This window comes from Artibeus jamaicensis, unplaced genomic scaffold (assembly GCF_021234435.1).
Source record: "Artibeus jamaicensis isolate MK-2021 breed Jamaican fruit bat unplaced genomic scaffold, CSHL_Jam_final contig_60, whole genome shotgun sequence".
In the NCBI taxonomy this organism is placed as follows: domain Eukaryota; kingdom Metazoa; phylum Chordata; class Mammalia; order Chiroptera; family Phyllostomidae; genus Artibeus; species Artibeus jamaicensis.
The window spans coordinates 11,585,373-11,608,701 of NW_026521900.1; the positions used below are offsets into that span (position 1 = coordinate 11,585,373).

A 23,329-nucleotide genomic window follows, 5' to 3' on the forward strand; every position below is an offset into this window, starting at 1 on the left:
TCTACTGGTAATTAATAATAATAATAATAATAATTAATAATAATTAGTAATAGACCCTTTTCCTCTTACATTCTTCATATTGATGAATTGTACCACCATCTATCCAGATATCAAAGTCAAAAATTTATGAGGCACCACACAGTCTTTGTTCTTCCCCCTATGTTGTTCATCCCTGGTGGCCTAGATCATTTCCATAGGTTGCATTCCTGGCAAATGCCTCCTTCCTTTCAGCAATCAGCTGAAAAGTTGTCTCTTCTCTGTTGTCTTTCCTGAAACCTTGCCCATCTTCTGGTAAAATTCTCCTTTCCCTCTTTGTGCTTCCTCACTATATTATATATCCCCCAAAAGCAATGGCTATATTTGTTCAATACTTCTGTTTTTGTGTCTTCTGTGTGCCAGGCACTGCAGTGAGTAAATGCTGGGGTTTTAGCAGTGACCGCAAGAGTCATGATTCTTGTCCCCCTAAGTCTTGGAGTTGTGTGGGGGAATTGGAATGCAAACAAACATACAAATATTTTATTATGAAGTGTTATGAGTACTATGAAGTAAAGTTCTGTGAAAGAGAATAATACATGAGACAATTAATTGGGAGGAGACTCTGGGAGGAAGTAACAAGTTCAGCTGAGAATGAAAGATGAATAAGGATTTTCCGGGGGAAGAGTGTTTCAGGCAGAGGAAATAAAGTGGGAAGCCCTGAGATGGAAATAGCCTGGATTCTTTCCCAGCATGGGCCAGTGTAGCTGGGCCATAGTGAATCAGGTAATACAGGGTTATGGGATGAAATTGGAGGGATGGGCAGGTCACTGGTCACACAGGGTTTTGTAGGCCATGATACCAAGTATCCTAAGCGCAATGTGGAGGATTTGTGGATAAATTAGATAGGGCAGAGTGACAATGAATGAGAGGGGAGTATCTTCTTCATCTTTGATATCACAGAGAATATGCAGCACATCCTGTGTGTCAATTGAGCCTTTGTTTAATGGGGAACAATTGCCTTACCTTCCTACCAGAATTGCCATGGGGTTTAAACGAGGTAAAGTATGCTGACATGCTTTGCAGAATATCAAATGTTAAGCAAGTATTATTCTAGATATGATTCACTAGGGTTTATACAGTGATGCTTACAGACATACACTATCATTGGGAAAAAAATGGATTCTCTGTTTAACTAGCAAAATCAGTCAGACCATTTCATGCCATGAATATGTGGATGTACTGTGTTCTCATATATTCAAAGTGTGTCTTCATTGCCAATACCTTTAACTAATTATGGATGAGTGGAAACCAGCTTATATCACACCATTATGTGGCACATGTGGTGTTAGAGACAATTGTGGGTATGTTGCTAGGAGCAGTGTAGGTTTCTCTTCTATGCTGAATTCACTTAAAATCTCCAAACCTAAGGAATTCATTATTCAAGAGCTGGACTATGTTGTACACCTGAAACTAATATAAATAACAGTGAATGTCAACTGTAATTGACTTAAAAATCAATTCATATCTATATAATGAATTATACATACATATACATATACATACATATATATGTATGTGATATATATATATATATATATATATATATATATATATGGATTAATTCTGAGGGATAGCACCTTCTGAATTTGCATTTGAATCGGGACGAGTAATCATAGCAAGGTGTGGCTGCCAGTAACTGTGGCACTTGGTTTTCTAGACTGTGTTAAAATAAAAGATGTAACAAAATCCTCAGTAAGCTGATATTTTTATGTTAACTATCTAGTTCCTTATTTGATCTGCAGGAACTTTAGGCAATTGACTTAAAAGCTCACCCCTGTGCAGTGTTGGTAACAGTATAAATTTTTGGAGCCCCCTTTGGGGGGCAGCATGGAAGTCCTTATCAAAATGTGTGTACCTTTTGTGCCAGTTTAAAAAGGAACTGCACAAAAAAGGTACATAATGGTATCGTGTGATGCCATTTGTACAACAGAAATAAGGGGAGAGGTAGAGGATAGATATGAGTTTGTGTATGTGTATACTTTTGTATGTATAGACATCTTCTGGAATGATGCACAAGAAACAGTTATGATTGTTACCTTGGAAATTAGGGTTGGCAGGACTAGGGGTTTTTCATTTCTACTTGACACCTTTCTATACCACTTGACTTGTTTACAGCAAGCTATAATACCTTCAAGTAATGAACTTTAAATAACATCCACACCCCACTTGATTCTTTTCTTGATACTATTATACTAAGAAATAAAGGGTGTAATAGTGTTTGAGGTGAGAGGTCAGGTATGAAGCACGGGAGGCAGAGTCTGGGCAAATCAGGGACCTCTGAAAGCTACCAGGGAATCATAGTAGCTAGAGGGCTTAGGGGAAGAGCTTTGGCTTTGTTAACACTGCATGCTAAGAAAGTGAGATAAAATTAGGTGAAAATTATGGTGTTTTAGGTTTTTTTTTAATGAAGCAACTTTAATTATGCCATTAGTTTTGATCTGTAGCTATTTTAATACTTAAGTAGCATAGTAATTGTATTCTAGGCCACAGCTAAACAGTTAGGTGTCTCAGTGTCTAGGTAAACAGTTACTGTTGCTTCCCTTATTTAAAAGTTGTAAGTGAATCCTAGACTACAATTAAGCTTTTTGCTTAAGGCTCTGAGGACTGCAGGTAGAGTCTTTCAAGGGGGGACATCCCCCCTAAATGAGAATTATCATCTGGAGGGTGGAGACCTCACAGTACACTAGGTGAGTGTTCTGGGAACCCATCTGTATCAGTGTACCATCAGGTGTTGTTGTGAGAGGTTGAGTTTGGCTTAAGTAAAAATTTTTTTGAAGACTTTCATTGTGTTTGCCCATCTAATGATGGGTGATTTACCTTAGCATACCTGCCCACACCATGCTGACTGTTCAGAATTTTTGACCAAAAACAGCATGACCCCTGTGCCCTACCCTACCTATTAACCTGATCTTGCCCCAAGGAACTTGTTGTTTGTTTTCTTCAGATGAAAAAAGTCCTCAAAGGCAAGTGTTTTGCTGCTATGGAAAAGCTGAAACAGAAAAACTGGTAGAAGCACTAAAAGGCATTAAAATTGACAAGTTCAAAAACTGTTTTGAGCAGTAGAAAAATGTCTCAGTAGGTGTATTGCATCAAATGAAGAGTAATTTGAAGTTTAAACATATAAGAAAAAATATACAATTTTTTATAAATAAATTCTGGGTTATTTTGGGGTCCTCCATAGTATGTTTGAGGTGGACAAGATATAAGTTGCCTGATACTTACGTAATAACACTTTGATTAAATTAAATCATCAAATGCTTCAAAATCATTTTATGCTATCCACCTACACCAAGGAAGGCATTTCCTGAGATAAAACAAATAAAAGGAATGTCCAAAAGAATGTCCTCTTGATTTGGTTTAATGAATAGTTCTTTCACTCAGTTGTGTATGTTTATTTATTTATTTACTTTTTATTGTGATAAAACATAATTTATTTGCAGCTTTTTTGTTTGTCTCATATTTGAAAGGGGCCTTTTATTCTTTTTAATTTTAATTTTATTTTTTCTATTACCATTTAACCCCTTACACCTCCCTCCCCATGCAGTTACCATATGTTGTCCATGTCCATGACTCCTTTTCCCTTTATGCTCAGTCTTTCCACCCTTTGACCTCTCCCCACCAGTAGCTGTCACCCTGCTCTCTATCCATGAGTCTGTCCCCATTTTCCTTGTTAGTTCAGTTTGTTCATTAGATTCCACATATGAGTGAAATCATCAGATACTTGTTTTTCTCTTATTGGCTTATTTCATTTAGTATAATGTTCTCCAGGTCCATTCATACTGTCCCAAAGGGTAAAATTTTCTTCTTTTTTACAGCCAAGTAGTATTCCATTGTGTGAATGTCCCATATTTAAAAAAAATTTTTAATTATTTATTTATTTAAATTGTTGTTCAAGTACAGTTTTCTGTCTTCTACTCCAATCCCAGCCCACCCCCACAGTGCTCCCCACCTCCTTCCAATTTCCACTCCACCTTAGTTTTTGTCCATGTGTCCTTTATATTTGTTCCTGTAAACCCTTCCCCTTTCCCCCTGAAATTCCCTCCCCTCTCCCCTCTGGTCACTGTCAGCCTGTTCTCTATTTCAGTGTCTTTGGTTATATTTTGCTTGCTTGTTTGTTTTGTTGATTAGGTTCCTATTGAGGGTGAGATGATATGGTATTTGTCTTTCACTGCCTAGCTTATTTCACTCAGCATAACACTTTCAGTTCCATCCATGCTGTTGCAAAGGATAGGAGTTCCTTCTTTCTTTCTGCTGCATAGAATTCCATTGTATAAATGTACCATAGTTTTTTGATCCATTCATTTACTGCTGGGCACCTAGATTGCTTCCAACTCTTGGCTATTGTAAATTGTGCTGCTATGAACATTGGGGTGCATAGGTTTTTTGGGATTGGTGTTTCAGGGTTCTTAGGATATAATGCTAGCAGTGGAATTGCTGGGTTAAAAGGCAGGTGGATTTTTATTTTTCTGAGAAAATTCCATACTGTTTTCCATAATGGTTGTACCAGTCTGCAATCCCACCAACAGTGCACTAGGGTCCCCTTTTCCCCACAACCTCTCCAACACTTGTTGTTTGTTGCTTTGTTTATGATGGTCATTCTGACTGGTGTGAAGTGGTATTTTATTGTGGTTTTAATTTGCATCTCTCTGATACCTAGCAATATTGAGCATCTTTTCATGTGTCTCTGGATCCTCTGTATGTCCTCCTTAGAGAAGTGTCTGTTCAAGTCCTTTGCCCACTTTTTAATTAGATTGCTTGTCTTCTTAGAGTGGAGTCGTGTAAGTTCTTTGTATATTTTGGAGATTAAACCCTTGTCAGAGGTATTATTGGCAAATATGTTTTCCCAAAGAGTTGGTTCTCTTTTTATTTTAATACTCTTTTCTTTAGCCATGCAGAAGCTTTTTATTTTGATGAGATCCCATTTGTTTATTCTTTCCTTTATGTCCCTTGCTCTAGGGGACATATCAATAAAAAAGTTGCTGCATGAAATATCTGAGATTTTCCTGCTAATGTTCTCCTCTAGGACTTTAATGGTGTCATGGCTTATATTGAAGTCTTTTATCCACCTTGAATTTATTTTTGTGTATGGTATAAGTTGTTGCTCAGTTTCCTTTTTTTGCACGTAGGTGTCCAGTTCTCCCAACACCATTTGTTGAAGAGGCTATTTTTACTCCATTTTATGTTGCTGCCCCTTTGTTGAATATTAACATTTAAAATTTTGGCCAGGAGATGGATGTCACAAAACTTAACAATAGATTAAGAAACAAGACAGGTTTTACTCTAGGATAAGTAATTTTATACATAAGTTGTGTAATTGAGCAGGAAGCAGGGAGTGATGGGAACAATTATGAGAATGGAGGAAGACTAGGTGTAGAAAGACTGGAATCATAAAGGGTGCAACTTCTGAGAGATTTTTCTGGTTATGGAAATCATAGAGCATGAGGAACTACCTGGAGTATGGTTTAAGGTTGAACCTGAACCTGTACCTAGATGTTATGCCTACAGAACTAGTCAGGAGGATTCTCATCTTTGCTCATGATCAGAGAAGCTGTTACAAATGGCCCTAGCTTGGACTAGGCATAAAGGAATCAGGAACTTGGATAATAAACCAGACATTCTAGAAAGATGGACAGAGAACACCCAAGCCATGAGTGGCCTGGACTTTATATTTGCTGAGAGCTGGTACTTGGCTACCTATATAGAGGATGTTGCTGAGGGGCTGACCCCATTCCATAATAAAGCATTCTGATTTGATTTAGGTTGAGAAAGAGACAAGGATAAATAGCTATCATTTATTGGATAATTATTGTATGCTTTTTCCAAGTGTTTCACATGGTTTTTGAGCTCATAACTAATAGAGCCTGAATCCAAGGCAATCTGGCTCTAGGACCTGTACTCTTAGTTACTCTGTATTTATAGGACCATCACTTCAAGAATTCCTCCTCTACCATTACCCAAAAGCAATCATGGTGGTTGCCAGTTGTGAAAGAAGGAAACTTCCTTTAGAGTACCATTGCTGTGGCACTAATGAGCAAGTGAAATAATCTCAAGGGAGTAAGAAAGCAGAATGCTTGAATAACCAGCTGATAGGTAAGTGAAATGGAATTTTGTGGCCCAAATTCTAGATTCTTTGTAAATCAAAAAATGGCCCTGGCTGGTGTAGCTCAGTGGATTGAGCATGGGCTGCGAACTAGGGGGTCATTGGTTCGATTCCCAGTCAGGGCACATGCCCAGGTTGCAGGCCAGGTCCCCAGTGGGTGCAATGTGAGAGGCAACCACACATTGATGTTTCTCTCCCTCTCTTCCTTCTCTCTAAAAATAAATAAATAAAATCTTTTAAAAATAAATAATCAAAGAATGTAATTCAGTATCTTCTGTGTGGAAGATATTACTAGATATCACATGTGGAACTAAGAGAAATCAGAAGCAGATACTGTCCTTCTCACAGCTAGTCTCTGGGGAAGTTAAAATGTGTGCGAAAATAACCAAAACTCAATCTAGTGTTAGATACACATTATAAGAGAGGTTTAGAATACCATAGAGTTAGACAAAGGTAAGGAGGTGACCTCTGACATAGACCATGTAGTGTGGGGTAGGTTCTTCTATAGTTGTTGATGTTGGAGATATGATTTCAGGCAGTAAGAGTACAATGCACATTTGAGGGGAATGCTAAAAGAAAAGTATCCTGCTAGGCCTGCTATATTTATGTGCATTTTCTTTTGAAATCCTCATAACAATGCTTTATTGACCAAATAATATATTGTCAAAACCAGGAAACTTTTGAGAGTGAAGTGGTGTCCTAATCAGATGGGGTAGATATAGATATAGACTGACCTAGGAAACTCTGAACATATGAAGAAGTTGGCATTATCTTCATTTCAGAAATGAGAAAAATGAGGGTCTAAGGCACATAGCAAGGAACTGTTACAGATAGGACTTGAAGCCAGCTCTAGTTCTAACACCAAGAGATCTGTACGTCATTTGGTAAGCAATGGGGAGGCAGTTGAGCTTTGAGCAGAGAATGTCATTGTTAGAGTTGTGTAAGATAGATGGGAAAAAGATACTGGAATTGGGGAGATTAGTTACGAGGTTGTTAAAAAATGTTCAGGTAGAACATTTTGAGGGCTTGGATACAAGATATTGACTTTGGTGATTTAAAGGAAGGCATTAATGTGAGAGACATCATAAAAGAAGAAATGACAAAGCTTGATTATTGGTCAACTTTGGAGGGAGACAAAGAGTAAAGGATGACTCAAGATTTCAAATTATTTTAGTGAAAACATTACATTAACCAGAAGTACCCATTGTAACCCAGAAAAGTAATGCGAATATTCTTTTTCTTAGGGTTTTATTTATTTATTTTTAGACAGATGGGAAGGAAGGGAGACAAATATCAGTGTGTGGTTGCATCTCACACACCCCCTACTGGGGACCCGGCCTGCAACCCAGGCATGTGCCCTGACTGGAAATGAAACTGGTGACCCTTTGGTTTGCAGGCAGGCACTTAGTCCACTGAGTCACAGCAGCCAGAGTATAATGTGAGTTTTCATTAGTGTTTTAGACTAAGGGAAATTCTGCTTCTTAGTACAGTTGACTTACTGATTTATGATCACAAACAAGTTATTTAACCCTCCTTTGCCCATATTTACTCATGTGTAAAATGTAATGTTATCTGTCACTAAAATGTCCCTGAAATAGCTCAGCTTGTCTGAATGTTTTTTTTTATCTCCACATTTTCAAAATGTGTGCTTGTGCTCAGTAATGTGAAATTGAATTTCAGTGTTGAATACACTCAGTTTTATATTATGTTGTCAAAACAAGTCATAATGATGTGTTGTCTCCTTCTTCTGAACTCCTGCTTCTGTTACCTCCTTTAACTAATTGCCAGATGAATTTTAATGCCTGCTTTATAACATCTTTAATATTGTCTTATATTGCTTTTTAAATTCTTTATTATGGTTTAACATTTTAATGTTGATCTTAGCTCCCCAGTTAGAGTGAAATACACTTGAGGGACAGGAACATGTGTCTCTCTATTTCTCCTAATTCCTTACATAGAGGCAACCAGGAAATATTGATTGATTTGATTTGACCAGTTTACATGGCACAGTAGGATTTCTTCTGCTTTGGTTTTGTACATTGTACTTTGTTAATGTGGTCTCAAGTGGTATTAGCTTTTCGGCAGCTACATCTTACTATGAGCTCATAATGAGCCCAAGGCTTACTTCTGCCTCAAATTATGTGTTTGTCCCTCTTTTTATTTTTTTTAGAAAAATCTTTCTGGTCTAGGCTTTTACTTAAACAGTAAAAAGTTTTATTTATTGTTGATTTTGTTAGCTTTAGCTTTATTATCAACATATTTCATAGATATTTTTCTAAGTAATAAAATATTTCTTGGTGTATTATTTTTCTATTGCTGCATAATAAATTAATAGAAATGCAGTGGCTCAAAACAATACCCATTTATTACCTCAGTTTCCGTGGGTCATAGTCTGTCAGGGCTTAGCTGGATCCTTTGCTCAGTTTCTGAAGCTGCAGTCAAGGAATTGGCCGGGACTACAGTCTCATCTGAGGCTTAAAGTCTTCTTCTAAACTACAAGGCTGTTGACAGAATTCAGTACTTTGTGGCTGTAGGATCGAGGCCCTCAGGTCCTTGGGGCCACCTACTGTAGTTCCTTCCCACACAGCCTTCTCCACAGGCACTTTATAGGATAGTAGTTTGCTTCTTCAGGGCTGGCAAGGGATAAAGTCTCTATGTCATGGTAGCAATAAGGAATTCTGTGTGTGTATGTGTGTGTGCACACGAAAAACTATATATATATTAACCTAATCATGGGAGTGGCCTCCCATCATCTCTGCTTTATTCTATTGGCTAGAAACTAGTCACTGTTCCAACTCACATTCAACACAAAGGAATTATACAAGGCCACGAACACTAAGAGGTAGTTGTTATTGGGAGTGATCTACATGTATCTTATACACTTGGCGTAGAGCTTGAACAAGGATAATTGAAAATGTTGCAGCTTACAATTAATCCATCAATAGACACTCATTGGGTAAGGCTGCTCCAACAGCTGTAATTTTAAGTTTACTGTCATTTTCCACCTTGCTTACAAAGATGTAATGCAAGACGATATTCAATAATTTGCCTAAAATCATTTGTCATAGGATGCTTTTCACTGAGACACAGAGTACTGGATCAGAAATAGAATTGTGGAGATGGAAATTTCAGTTTGGATGTCTAAGGATGTGGAGATGGAAATTTCAGTTTGGATGGAATTTTCAGTTTTGCTTATAGATGTCTAAGTAGTTGAGATTCATCTCCCCTGGGTCTAGGGCTTAGGAGAGGGTTTGGGCTAGAATAGAGACTTGGGAATTTTTCATGTATAGATGGTAAATGGAGCCAAGGGTGTGTATATAGACTATGGTGTGTTTGAGAGGGGAAAGTTAACAAGGGTGGAGTCCTGCAGAAACCCAGGTTCTGTAAGTGGTTCCCATGACTTCCTAATCTAATAACCCAAATGAAAAAAAAACCCAACAACAAGTTATCTAGCTTCAGAGGAAGCTGTTTTCCTTTGCTTCTGCCTTCAGTCCCATCCTTTCCTGTCTTTTCCAGGTACTTATCCAAATATTTCCCTTCCCAGCCCTTTCTTCTGGTATCTTTTCCTTTCCACTGGACTTATTTACTAGACTATCCATAAACATGTGGTCTCCCTTTGCTGGGCTCTCTAGCTACCAATACCTATCTAAGCAGCCACCTAGCTTTCTAGGCCTCAATTTTCTCAAAGGTTGAGAGGCATGATGTAGGGAGATGGTTATGATTTTTAAAAAGCTTTTTACAGAGCTAAATTCTGTACTGCCATTTTATTCCTATCCCCTTTCCCTTTTTTGGTTCTGTTGACAGTTTAGTTCCTTTTTGAAACTTTCCTCCCTTGGCCACAACATTGTTGTACTCTCCTAGTTCTCCTTCTGCCTGCCTCTCCCACTGCTGCTTCTTTGCTTTTACTTTCTTCTGCCCCTTAATTATGTCCGTATTTGGGAGTGTCACGTTCTTTTCCTTTTCTCTCTTTATACTCTTTCCTTCTGAGATTTCATCTTCTCTCCTGGCTTTACCTATATCAGTTTTTTATTATAGAAGTAACACACTTACATGTTCATCTTAAAAAATATAGAAGCATCTTGAGTAAAAAGTGAAAGTGCCCCTTCAACCTCCTCTTCACAGGTAACCATCATTATCATGTTGGTGTTCTGCCTTACAGGTGTTGAGTCCCAAGCCCAAAAATTTAGCTCTGAATTCTAGTTTCCCATCTACAGTTGCAGTCAGGATACCTTTACTCAAATGCTCCACTATCAGCATGTCAAATTAGCTAGCTGAATGACTTTGGATATGTGGTTGATGTGATGTTTCTGTGGTTGTTTCTATTCTGTGATTTTTGCATGTTTAGTATTTCTTTTTGTGTTCCCAATAGATTAAAGAATAGATATTCCCCATATATTTGTTTGATCCTATTATTTTATGACTCATAAGCTTTCATTAGTACTCCTTCCCACTTTGCTTATGTGGACAGACCCAAATAGAATAGCCCTCTGTGAAAACTTAGATGAAAGGTGAGTGACTGGGTATAGGACCCAGTCATTGGGAAACAGAATATGTGAGCAGTTAGGTAAGAGGAATAATGGGGGCTTGAAAGAGGAGAATAAAGTGGCAGATGGGTAATATATTGGAAACTTTGATCAGCAAATTAAAGCCAGGGTGCCAGTATAAAGAAATAAATATATCATGGGCTCTAAAACTTACATATCTTAATCTAAAATATTAGCTACTGAAATCTCTATTTTTGTGAAACCATTATTTTGGCTCTGAAAAAAGGTATATGGATAAGCTCTGCAGTGTAATTGGTTATTTTACAAAAGTATTTTCCACTATATAGCTATAAATTGCAAATTAACTGGGAAGGTTGTGCTTCTTGAAAATCCAGATTGCCAATGAAGTTGATCACTCCATGTTGTATTAATGAGGTTATGTGATAAGCAATGACATACTGAAAAATTCAGGTCTCTGTGTATGCTTAATTCCAAAGGAATTTAAGGTAGCTGTGGTAGAATCCATAGTTGTGGTTCTTAACTGAGAGCCATTTTGCTTCTCTGGGGGCATTGCTTCTGTGGAAGCATTTTTGGTTGTCACAGCTGTGGGGGATTGTTACTGGTTTCAAGTGAGTAAAAGTCAGGGAAGCTGCTAAATATCTTATATTGCCCAGGCTAGCCCCCCGCAACAAAGAATTATCTGACCCAAGATGTCAGCTGTGCTGAAGTTGAGAAATACTGCTCCAGGGAATTTGGTGTAAGGGGCAGCTCTATGGAGGTGATCATTAATACCCCTTTGTGTTTATACTGATGTCTTATAATTATTTTTTAAAGAGTTATTTATTTATTTATTTATTTATTTATTTATTTTTAGAGAAAGGGGAAGGGAGGGAGAAAGACAGGGGATGAAACATCAGTGGGTGGTTGCTTCTCACATGTGCCCCCTACTGGGAATACAGCCCACAATCCAGGTACGTGCCCTGACTAGGAATTGAAGCAGCAACCCTTTGGTTCACAGGCCAGCGCTCAATCTGCTGAGCCACACCAGCCAGGGCTGTTTTATAATTCTTAACTGTGGAAGATATAACATTTTTTTGACCAGTAATAACAGCATAAATATTAGATGAATTTTATTTGTTTTTCTAGGTATTTTAATTATTTGGATATTAAGAGAAATTATTCCCAGACTTTGTCGGAGCTCATTTTTTCAAGGGGAACTTGTTGCCAGAACACTTAAAAAAAGATAAACAAGAATGCTAAGGCCTGATGTAATTTTATCTTGAGTTATTGCTGTGGTATATTGCATTTTAATTCTTAGTCCTCAATACTGCAGGCAACCTTATCTTAAATTGAAATATAGCTCAGGAGTTGAAATGGGTTGCCCAGGGCCATGTAGTGCCTTAATCATAGACCCTGGGCCAGAAATCAGGTTTCCTTTTTCTTTTTGATATAAAAAATTTTAATTGTTCAGTTACAGCTGACATTCAATATTACATATACTAGTTTCAGGTATACAGCATAGTGGTTAGACATGTATATCTTATGAAGATTGATCCCCCTGATAAATCTACACATAGTTATTACAATGTTATTGACTATATTCCTTATGCTGTGCTTTACATCCCTGTGATTATTTTGTAACTGTCAATAGAAATTAGGTTTCTTGATTTCTAGGCCATTGTTCCTTCAATTCTGCCATCACTTCTGTATTGCTGCTTCCCTGCTTTGAGTCCTCCGAAATGCATACTCAAGTATGTCAAAGATTGGATCGCCTTAGATGCTGGGCATTTTGCAAATTTATGCAAGAATATTCAATATCACAAATCATCTGTTAAAAAGCAACAAAAATTACCCCAAATAATACAGAATAAAGCTTAAGGAGTTACACTTTTTCACCTATTAACATAGACACAATATTACAGCAAATGGGGTACAGAGGTTGAAGGAAGTACAAGGGTAAAAGCACTATTACTATAACACAGCTGGGTTGCATTTCTCTAAGCTACCATTTTGAAGAATGTTGCCTTTTGGACCAACTTCTAATCTCTATTTGGCTAGCACTTTGGAATTTTAAATGGGTAAAAAAAAAGATTTTCCATTTCTCCTAGTTTCCCTGCATTGTTTAATTGACAACTATGTAAAAGGGAATAGAACCAGCATTAATTCACTTTATGAACTAGGAACACACACCTGGTTTCTTCATATACTCAGTTTCTTCATATAGTAAATGGAGGATGATAATGATAATGATAGTTAATATATATTGAGCCCTTACAATTTTCCAGGTACTTCTATAGGCCCTTTACACCTATTAAATTATTAAACTTCAATAAAACTCTATAAGGTAAATACTGTTATTCCTACTTTAAAATTGAGGAAACTGAGGTAAAGACAAGTTAAGTAACTAATTTTCCTAGTTGACAAGTAATGCCTGATATAAATTGGGACATGTTGTACATGGAAAATACACATCAAATTTTAAGGAATTAGTATGACAAAAAAAGAACATAAAGTATTTCAATAATTTTGAAAACATTGATTGCATGTTGAAGCATTACTATTTGGAGTATATTTGGTGAAATAAAATCTATTGTTAAAATTAATTTTACTCTATTTCTTTTTACTTCTTTTAATGCAGCTTCTAGGAAATTTAAAGCTGTGATATGTGGCTAGCATTTTTATATTTCTGTTAGATAGCACTGTTAAATTGAGAATTTTATAAAGTTAGCTTTAACAGGCAGGTAATTGTCACCCTATGATCATGTACATGAGACTAAAAGCTGAGGAAAGCAAAAATATTAAATTCATTGGGCTAAAATTTGCTGCTGTTGCCAGTAAGTCCCTAAGGTGGATATTAGGTCTATTCTCTAATGATTGCATTACTGAGGGGTGAGGAGAAGGGATGCTTTTAAACATGTTAGGTTCTAAAGTTTTACTCCTATAGGTATCTGTTGAATGACTGTGTAAGGCCTTGTGCTGATACTATGGCTTAGATAAAAATCAGTGACTTGGACCTTGCCATCAAAGAGCTTATAATCTAGTAAGAGAATATGTACACACTTTACTCTACATAAAATTATATGTGATGACTGGTAGAAACAAAGGGCCTAAGAGCACAAAAGGTAATTTGCAGTTATGGTGAAGTAGAGGGAAGGTTTAGGAAGGAGGTGGCATCTGAGCTGGTTTGAGAAAGATAGGATTTTAATTGAGGTCCTCTCTACTCAAAGAGACAGGTCGTTGAGCTGGACTGGTTTTTTGTTCACCAAATGGAAGCTCTGTGTAGCACAAAAAGGAGAGAGGTCCAATACACTGAAATGGGGATTTTTTTTTTAGCACCTGTTTGTGTTTTTATGCCTTTCTCTGTGGACCCTTTTCTTGCATGTGCATAGAAACTTCCACTCACGGAACAGACTACTTATTTAAGTCTTTTGATTTCTGATCTCCTGGAGCAGTCAGGCAGCAAGTGTTGCTTAAGCACCTAGCTCATGCATGTGGCATATGTTTTTTGGTATGTATAGATGGATACCCAGGCAGATAAGTTGTTTTTAAAGTATAGTTACAATGGACCAACCTTAAAATTTAGATTTAACATGAATTTCTTCTTATGAATTGTTATCTAATCACTGGAGCAAATAATTGTACCTCCTTCCATTGGAAGGAGTAAGTAAGGGGCAGAAAGAGGCCAGAAATGTTACTTTAACAGCAGCTTCCCTACCTTGAAAGGAAGAAGTGGAAAAAAATACTCAGCCCCTACCAATACCACTGTGTTCAAGTCTGTCCTTTCCTTATACCTACTGGTTCTTCATCAAATTGATTGGTTTGGTTTTGTGTGGAAGTCATTTGACATATTTTAAAAGAAGACTTTGAACTTCTGGCCAAGATGGAGGTGTAGGTAGACACACTGTGCCTCCTTGAACAACCAAAATAAGGACAACAACAATTCAGAAACATAGTAATAACCAAAACTGAAAGAAAATTGAACTGTATGGAAGTCCGACAACCAAGGAGTTAAAGAAGAAGCATTCATCCAGACCAGTAGGTGGGGCAGAGTCGGGCGCATGAGCAGAGAGGGGTTGTGGCACAGGAAGTGGTGACACCATGTGCACAACGCACCAGGGTGGGCAAGGCGGCACTGGGCACACCCTGGGCACCCAGGTGGTGGCTGGCAGACCCTGGGTGTGGGGTGGCAAAGGGCAGACCCAGCGAGGTGGCTAATGAGAAGCGGGGCACTGTGTGCAAGGTGGCTGGCTGACTTGGCAGTGGTCCCACATTCGTGTGCGGATAACTGGGGAGCAAGACAGATTGAGCAACCCAGGGTCCTAGAGCTGGGAAATAAAGCCTCAAAACACCGATTGAAAACAGTTGTGGGAGTTTGTGGGGAGAGACTCCCACCGTCACAGTAAAGTTCATTAGAGAAACCTACAGGTTCCTAGAATGAACACAGACCCACCCACACAGGAATCAGCACCAGAAAGGCCCAGTTTGCTTGGGAGAAGCAGTGGAAGGGACTGAGATACAACAGAGAGTGGAGGAAAGTGCCATTTTTTTTCCTCTTGGACCCCGCCCCCCATAAACAGCATCACAACCCATCAACTTGGGTTGCCCTGCCCTGGTGAACACCTAAGGCTCTGCCCCTAATACATAATAGGTGCAAACAGACCAAAATATTATGGCTCAAGCAGAAAAACAGCTCAAAGCCCCAGAGCCAATACTTCTAAGCAACCAAGAGATAATCAACCTACAGATGCACAGTTCAAAACACTGGTGATCAGGATGCTCACAGAACTGTTTGATTTTAGTCACAAACTAGATGAACAAATGAAGGCTAAACTAAGTGAAATGAAGGGAAATGCACAGGGAACCAATAGTAATGGGAAGGAAACTGGGACTCAAATCAATGGAATGGACCAGAAGGAAAAAAGAAACATTTGACCAGAATAGAATGAAGAAACAAGAATTCAAAAAAATGAGGAGACGCTTACAAACCTCCAGGGTATCTTTAAATGTTCCAACATCCAAATTATAGGGGTGCTGGAAGGGGAAGAGGAAGAGCAACAAGTGGAAAAGTTATTTGAACAAATAATGAGAACTTTCCCAATCTGGCAAAGGCAATAGACTTCCAGGAAATCCAGGAAGCTCAGAGAGTCCCAAAGAAGTTGGACCCAAGAAGGAACACACCAAGGCACATCATCATTACATTAGCCAAGATTAAAATGAAGGAGAGAATCCTAGAAGCAGCAAGAGCTAAGGGGACAGTCACCTACAAAGGAGTTCCTATCAGACTGTCAGCTGATTTCTCAAAAGAGACCTTACAACCAAGAAGGGGCTGGAAAGAAGTATTCCAAATCATGAAAGACAAGGACCTACATTCAAGATTGCTCTATCCAGCAAAGCTTTCATTTAGAATGGAAGGGCAGATAAAGTGCTTCTCAGATAAGGTCAAGTTCAAGGAGTTCATCATCACCAAGCCCTTATTTTATGAAATATTACAGGACTTATCTAAGAAAAAAGAAGATAAAAAACATGTATACTAAAACGACAGCAAACTCACAATTACTAACAACCAAACCTAAAATAAAACAAACTAAGGAAACAACTAGAACAGGAACAGAACCACAGAAATGAAGATCACATGGGGGATTAGCAACAGGGGAGTGGGAGGAGGAGAGGGGGAAGGTACAGAGAATAAGTAGCATATATGGCAGGCAGAAAATAGATAGGAGGAGGGCAAGAATAGTATGGGAAATGTAAAAGCTAAAGAACTTAAGACACATGGACATGAACTAAAGGGGGGGAATGTGGGAGAGAGAGGGTGTTCAGGGTGGAGGGGAATGAAGGGGGGAAATGAGACAACTGTAATAACAATCAAAATATATTAAAAAGACTTTGAAAAAATAGAGTACTGCTTTCAAGATAAAATCAAGAAAAAAAAGCACTCTATATCCTTAAATAGTGGGGACGTTCCACTCTATACTTGAAGAGCCTTTGTCTTCCAGGTGGGTTATTTTCTTGTTGTCTTGCTTGATTGTTTTGTTCAAATAAAGTTTACACCATTAATGTAGAAGATGCTATATTGACTGTTTCTTCTTCTCCATAAAGGATACCATACAGTTTATTGGTCTTTCAGAGAATCCTAAAATGTTAAAGGTACAATGGGGTATGCTACTGGAATATAATAGTAACTAAATCTTTTAGAAATAATTATCTTTCCTCTTTAAAATATAAAAATTAATGTAATATGCTATTATAACCATTTTTTAAAAATCAGAAAATACAAATAAGTAACAAAAAACTTGAACATCACAAATTTAAAAAAAAAGAACATTTTTAACACCCATGGTATAGCCTTTTAGGTTGTATATGTGTAATTTTAACAATAAAATGAGTGCTCGCTTCGGCAGCACATATACTAAAATTGAACGATACAGAGAAGATTAGCATGGCCCCTGCGCAAGGATGACATGCAAATTCATGAAGCGTTCCATATTGTTTTGCAGACTGGTACAACCATTATGGAAAACAGTATGGAATTTTCTCAGAAAAATAAAAATCGACCTGCCTTTTGACCCAGCAATTCCACTGCTAAGATTATATCCTAAGAATCCTAAAACATCAATATCAAAGAACCTATGCACCACAATGTTCATAGCAGCACAATTTACAATAGCCAAGAGTTGGAAGCAACCTAGGTGCCCATCAGTAAATGAATGGATCCAAAAATTGTGGTACATATACACAATGGAATTCTATGCTGCAGAGAGAAAGAAGGAGCTACTACCTTTTGCAACAACATGGATGTAACTGGAAAGCATTATGCTGAGTGAAATAGGCCAGGTGTTGAAAGACAAATACCATATGATCTCACCTTTAACAGGAAGCTAAACAACAAAACAAACAAGCAAGCAGAAAAAAAAATAAAGACACTGAAATAGAGAACAAGGGGATAGTGACCAGAGGGGAGAAGGAAGGGAAGTTAAGGGGAAAAAGGGGGAGGGATTTGGAGGAACAAATAGGAAGGACACAGGGACGAGAACTAGGGGGGGGTGGAAATGGGAGGGAGGTGGGGAGCAAGGGGCGGGGGAGGCTGGGATGGGAAAAATAGACAAAAAACTGTACTTGAAAAATAACTAAATAAAATTTAAAAAAATAAAAACTAAAAACTACCTTTTCCCATCTTTACATCATGGACATATTTCTATATTGTTGCCTTTTCTTCAAGAACACTGTTGATTGTCTTCTTTATTACACTGTCATGATGTACAATGATTTATTTAACCAATACCCTATTTTAAGACACTTGTTTCCAGTATTGCAGTGAACATGTTCTTTGTTATCCTTGTTTCTTCACTATCAATTATAAAAATTAGAATTGGATAGATAGGAAATAAAGGTTGATGAGTTTACATTCTTGAACTCTTGTTAATCCTGTATATTATCCAATTTGATAAGAAAAAGGATCTTTTTGTTGTGATGTATTCCTTTAATTATGAATAAGGTTGAGTTTTCTTCATATGCTTATAGTATTGATAATTCGTTATTGGTTAGTCACTTTTTAACTAACTCAAGTTATTTAATTATTAAAGATAGTAATTGTCATAATGTTACACATATTCTCAGTTTTGATATTTGTTTTATAATTGATTTCTTTTTAATATCCACAAGTTTTTCATTTTTATATAGTCAGATATACCAGCCTTTCCTTTATAGTTTGTACTTTACACATTTCACCATAGGGCAAGCAGTTCTAAGGGCCATAGATATGTGTCTACCTAGTATTCCTTGTAGACCATGCTCGGGGTACTTGGAAGCTGAGAATTCCCTACTCAGTCTGCCTTCATATCTTACAAGGGCATCTTTCCTGGGTCTGTCCTCCTAAGGAGGGGACTGTGCCATAGGTGTGTACTACCCATACATCAAAGGGGAGGTTGTGTGGTGGGAGAAATGTGTGGATGGTGCTTGGATGTGTTGATTGAGTTGTCCATGGACAACATGGATACATGGCCAAGGCTCCTAGACACTTAGGAAAGAGTGGGGTCCTGAGGGCAAGGAAGAAAAAAGGGGATTGTGAGTATACATTTCTATTTTTGCCTTGCAAATGTTGGGGAATGACCTGTTTCTAACAGTAATGTTTATTATTTTAATTACATTTATGTTTTCCCTTTTTTTATTGTTGTTCAAGTACAGTTGTCTCCATTTTACTGCCACCACTTTCCCCCCGCCCCACACATCCCCACCTCCCATCCTCAATCCTACCCCCCTTTGGCTTTGTCCATGTGTCCTTTATACATGTTCCTTGATGACACTTCCCCTTTTTCCCCTCATTATACCTTCCCACCTCCCCTCTGGTTACTGTCAGTTTCTTCTTTATTTCAATGTCTCTGCTTATACTTTGCTTGTTTGTTTGTTTTGTTGATTAGGTTCCACTTATAGGTGAGATCATATTGTATTTGTCTTTCACCACCTGGCTTATTTCACTTAGCATAATGCTCTCCAGTTCCATCCATGCTTCAAGAATGATAGGAGCTCCTTTTTTCTTTCTGCTGCATAGTATTCCATTGTGTAAATGTACCATACTTTTTTGCTCCACTCACGTACTGATGGGCACTTAGGTTGCTTCCAACACTTGGCTATTGTAAATTGTGTTGCTATGAACATTGGGGTGCATATGTTTTTTAAATTGGTATTTCAGGATTCTCAGGGTATATTCCCAACATTGGAATTGCTGGGTCAAAAGATAGTTCCATTTTTAGTTTTCTGAGGAAATTCTATACTATTTTCCACAGTGGCTGCACCAGTCTGAATTCCCACAACAGTATACTAGGGTTCCCTTTTCTCCATGACCTCACCAGCACTTGTTGTTTGTTGATTTATTTATGAAGCCATCTGACCAGCATGAAGTGGTAGCTCATTGTGGTTTTAATTTGCATCTCTCTGATAGCTAGCAATATTGAGCATCTTTTCATTTGTCTCTGGATCCTCTGTATGTCCTCCTTGGAGAAGTGTCTGTTCAAGTCCTTTGCCCACTTTTTAATTAGGTTGTTTGTCTTCTTAGAGTGGAGTCATGTAAGTTCTTTGTATATTTTGGAGATTAAACCCTTGTCAGAGGTATTATTGGCAAATATGTTTTCCCATATGGTTGGTTCTCTATTTTAGTACTGTTTTCTTTAGCCATGCATAAGCCTTTAATTTTGATGAGACCCCATTTGTTTATGCTTTCCTTTATGTCCCTTCCTCTAGGGGACATATCAGTAAAAAAGTTGCTGCGTGAAATATCTGAGATTTTCTTGCCAATGTTCTCCTCCAGGACTTTAATGATATCATGGCTTATATTGAAGTATTTTATCCACCTTGAATTTATTTTGGTATATGGTGTAAGTTGGTGCTCAAATTTCATTTTTTTTGCACATAGCTGTCCAGTTCTCCCAGCACTATTTGTTGAAGAGGCTATTTTTACTCCATTTTATGTTACTGCCCCCTTTGTTAAATATTAATTGACCATAGAGTTTGGATAATTAATTAACCATTGGTTTATTTCTGGGCTCTCTATTCTGTTCCATTGATCTATGTGTCTGTTCATATGCAAGTAACAAGACTGTTCTGATGACAGTGGCCTTGTAATATAGTTTTATGTCAGGTATTGTGATCCCTTATCCTTTGTTCTGCTTTCTCAAAACTGCTGTAGTTATTTGAGGTTGTTTATGATCATATATAAATTTTGAAATGTTCTATATTTGTGAAATATGTCACTGGTACTTTAATAGGGATTACATTGAATCTGTAAATTGCTTTGGGTAGTATGGACATTTTGATGATGTTAATTCTTCCAATCCATGATCATGGAGCATACTTCCATTTGTTTGTTTCTTCCTTAATTTCTTTCTTCAGCATTGTGTAGTTTTCTGAGTATAGGTCTTTTACCTCCTTGGTTAGGGTTATTCCAAAGTGCTTTATTTTTCTTCTTGCTATATCAAATGGGGTTTCAAAAAATTTTTGTTTCTGATATTCCATTGTTGGTATATAAAAATGCCTTCAGTTTCTGAACATTCACTTTGTATCCTGCTGCTTTGCTAAATTCACTATTAGGTTGAGTAGTTTCTTGTTGGAGTCTGTAGGCTTTTCTATGTACACTAACATGTCACCTGCAAACAATGACAGTTTTACTTCCTTCTTTCCAATTGGATGGCTTTTATTTCTTTTTCTTGTTTTATCACTGTGGCTAGGACTTCCAATACTCTGTTAAATGGAAGTGGTGAAAGTGGATATCCTTGTTTTGCTCCTGGTCTTAGTGAGAAAGCTTTTAGTTTTTGCCCATTTAGCATGATGTTGGCTATAGGTTTTTCATATATGGCCTTTATTATGTTGAGGTATACTCCCTCTAATCCCACTTTGCTGAGTGCCTTTATCATAAATGGGTGCTGTACCCTATCAGAAGCTTTTTCCATATGTATTGCTATTGATCATGTGATTTGTCTTTCCTTTTGTTTATGTGATATATTACATTTATTGATTTGCTAATACTGTACCATTCTTGCAGCCCTGGGATGAATCCCACTTGGTAATGATGTGTGTTCTTTTTAATGTGTTGCTGGATGTGGTCTGCCAATATTTTGTTGAGGATTTTAGCATCTATGTTCATCAGGGATATTGGCTTGTAGTTATCTTTCTTCGTTGTGTCTTTATCTAGTTTTGGTAGTAGGATGATGCTGGGCTCGTAAAAAGAGTTTGAGAGTCTTTCTTTTTTTGTAATATTTGGAATAGTCTGAGAAGGAAAGGGGTTAGCGCTTCCTTAAATGTTTTGTAAAATCTCCTTTGAAACCATCCAGTTCAGAGCTTTTGTGCACCAGGAGTTTTGTGATTACTGCTTTGATTTCACCACCTGTTACTGGTCTGTTCAAACTTTCTGCTTCTTCTTGATTCAGTTTTTGAAGATTATGTTTTTAGAAATTTGTCCATTTCACCCAGGTTTTCAATTTTCTTGGTATATAGTTTTTTGTAGTAATTTCTTACAATCCTTTGTGTTTCTTGGTGTCAGTTGTAATTTCTCCTCTTTCATTTCTGATTATGTATATTTGGGTCTTCTCATTTTTTTCTTGATGAGTCTGGTCAAAGTCTTGTCTATTTTGTTCATGTTTTCAAAGAAACAGCTCCTGAATTTATTGATCCTTTGTATTGTTCTTTTTGTCTCCATGTCATTTAATCCTACCCTGATCTTGATTATTTCCTTCCTTCTGCTCATTCTGGGCTTTACTGTTGTTTCTCCAGTTCTTGTAGATGTAAGGTAGGTTGTTTATTTGAAATATTTCTGTCTTTTTTAGGTAGGCCTGTACCACTATGAACTTCCCTGTTGGGACTGCCTTTGCAGTGTCCCATAGGTTTTGTACTCTTGTGTGTTCATTTTCATTTGTTTCCAGAATTTTAAAAAATTTCTTTCTTGATCTCATTATTAGCCCATTCATTTTTTAATAGCATGCTATTCAGTCTCCATGAGTTTGAATGTTTTTGAGTTTTTTCCATGAAGTTGGTTTCTAGTTTCAGTCCCTTGTTGTCTGAGAAAATGCTTGATATAGTTTCAATTTTCTTGAATTTGTTGAGGCTTGTTTTGTGTCCTATTATGTGGTCTATCTTTGAAAATGTTCCATATGTATTTGACAAGAATGTACAGTTTTCTCTTTGGGATGAAAGGTTACATCTATCTATCTATCTATCTATCTATCTATCTATCTATCTATCTATCTATAATCTGTTAAGTCTATTTGATCTAGGGTGTTGTTCAGTGCTGCAATATTCTTGTTGATATTTTGTTTGGAAGATCTATTTATTGTTGACAGTGGGTGTTAAAATCCCCTACTATAATTGTGTTCCTGTCTATATCTTTCTTGGAATCCTCTAAGATTTTCCTTATATATTTGGATGCTCCTATATCAGGTATATTTATGTTTACAATACTTATGTCTTCTTGATTGATCCTTCCCTTGAGTATTATGAAGTGTCCTTCTGTGTCACCTTTTATGGCCTTTGTTTTGAAGTCTATTTTGTCTGATATAAGAATTGCTAACCTGGCTCCCCCCCCACCCATCTGTTTGTTTTTTTTTCCATCCCTCCACTTTTAGTCTGTGTAGGTCTTTTGTTGTGAGGTGAGCCTCTTTTAGGCAGCATATGTGTGGGTCATGCTTTCTTGTACATTCAGCTATTCTGTGTCTTTTGATTGGAGCATTTAATCCATTTACATTTAAGGTTATTATTGATAGGTACTTATTTATTGCCATTTTACCCCCTCTGTACCTGTGTTCCTCTCTCTCTCTCTCTCTCTCTCTCTCTCTCTCTCTCTCTCTCTCTCTCTGTTTTTCTTCATCTTCTTAAAGCAGACCCTTTAGCATATCCTGCAGTGCTGGTTTGGTGGAGGTGTATTCTTTTAGCATTCTTTTTCTGGGAGACTCCTTACTTCACCTTCCATTTTAATTGAGAGTTGCTGGGTAGAGTAGTCTTGGTTGCAGCCTTTGCTTCTCATTACTTGTAATATTTCTTGCCATTCCATTCTGGCTTATAGTGTTTGTATTAAGAAGTCAGCCACTAGCCTCACTGGGGTTCCTTTGCATGTTCCTTCTTCTTTCTCCTTTGCTGCCTTTAAGATTCTCTCTTTGTCTTTAAATATTGCCATTTTAATCATGATGTATCTTGGAATCAGTATCTTTGGATTCATCTTCATTGG

At 37.4% G+C, this 23,329-nt stretch overlaps 1 protein-coding gene and 1 non-coding gene across 4 annotated transcripts in view; both read left to right on the plus strand.

Moving 5' to 3' along the window:
• Positions 1-23,329, plus strand: part of CLCN5 (chloride voltage-gated channel 5) — a 191,146-nt gene that overhangs the window by 17,588 nt on the left and 150,229 nt on the right. The gene's annotated exons all lie outside the window — the stretch shown is intronic.
• LOC119060391 (U6 spliceosomal RNA) lies at positions 17,006-17,111 on the plus strand. The gene has a single exon (XR_005084581.2). It is a non-coding gene; the product is annotated as a U6 spliceosomal RNA (small nuclear RNA).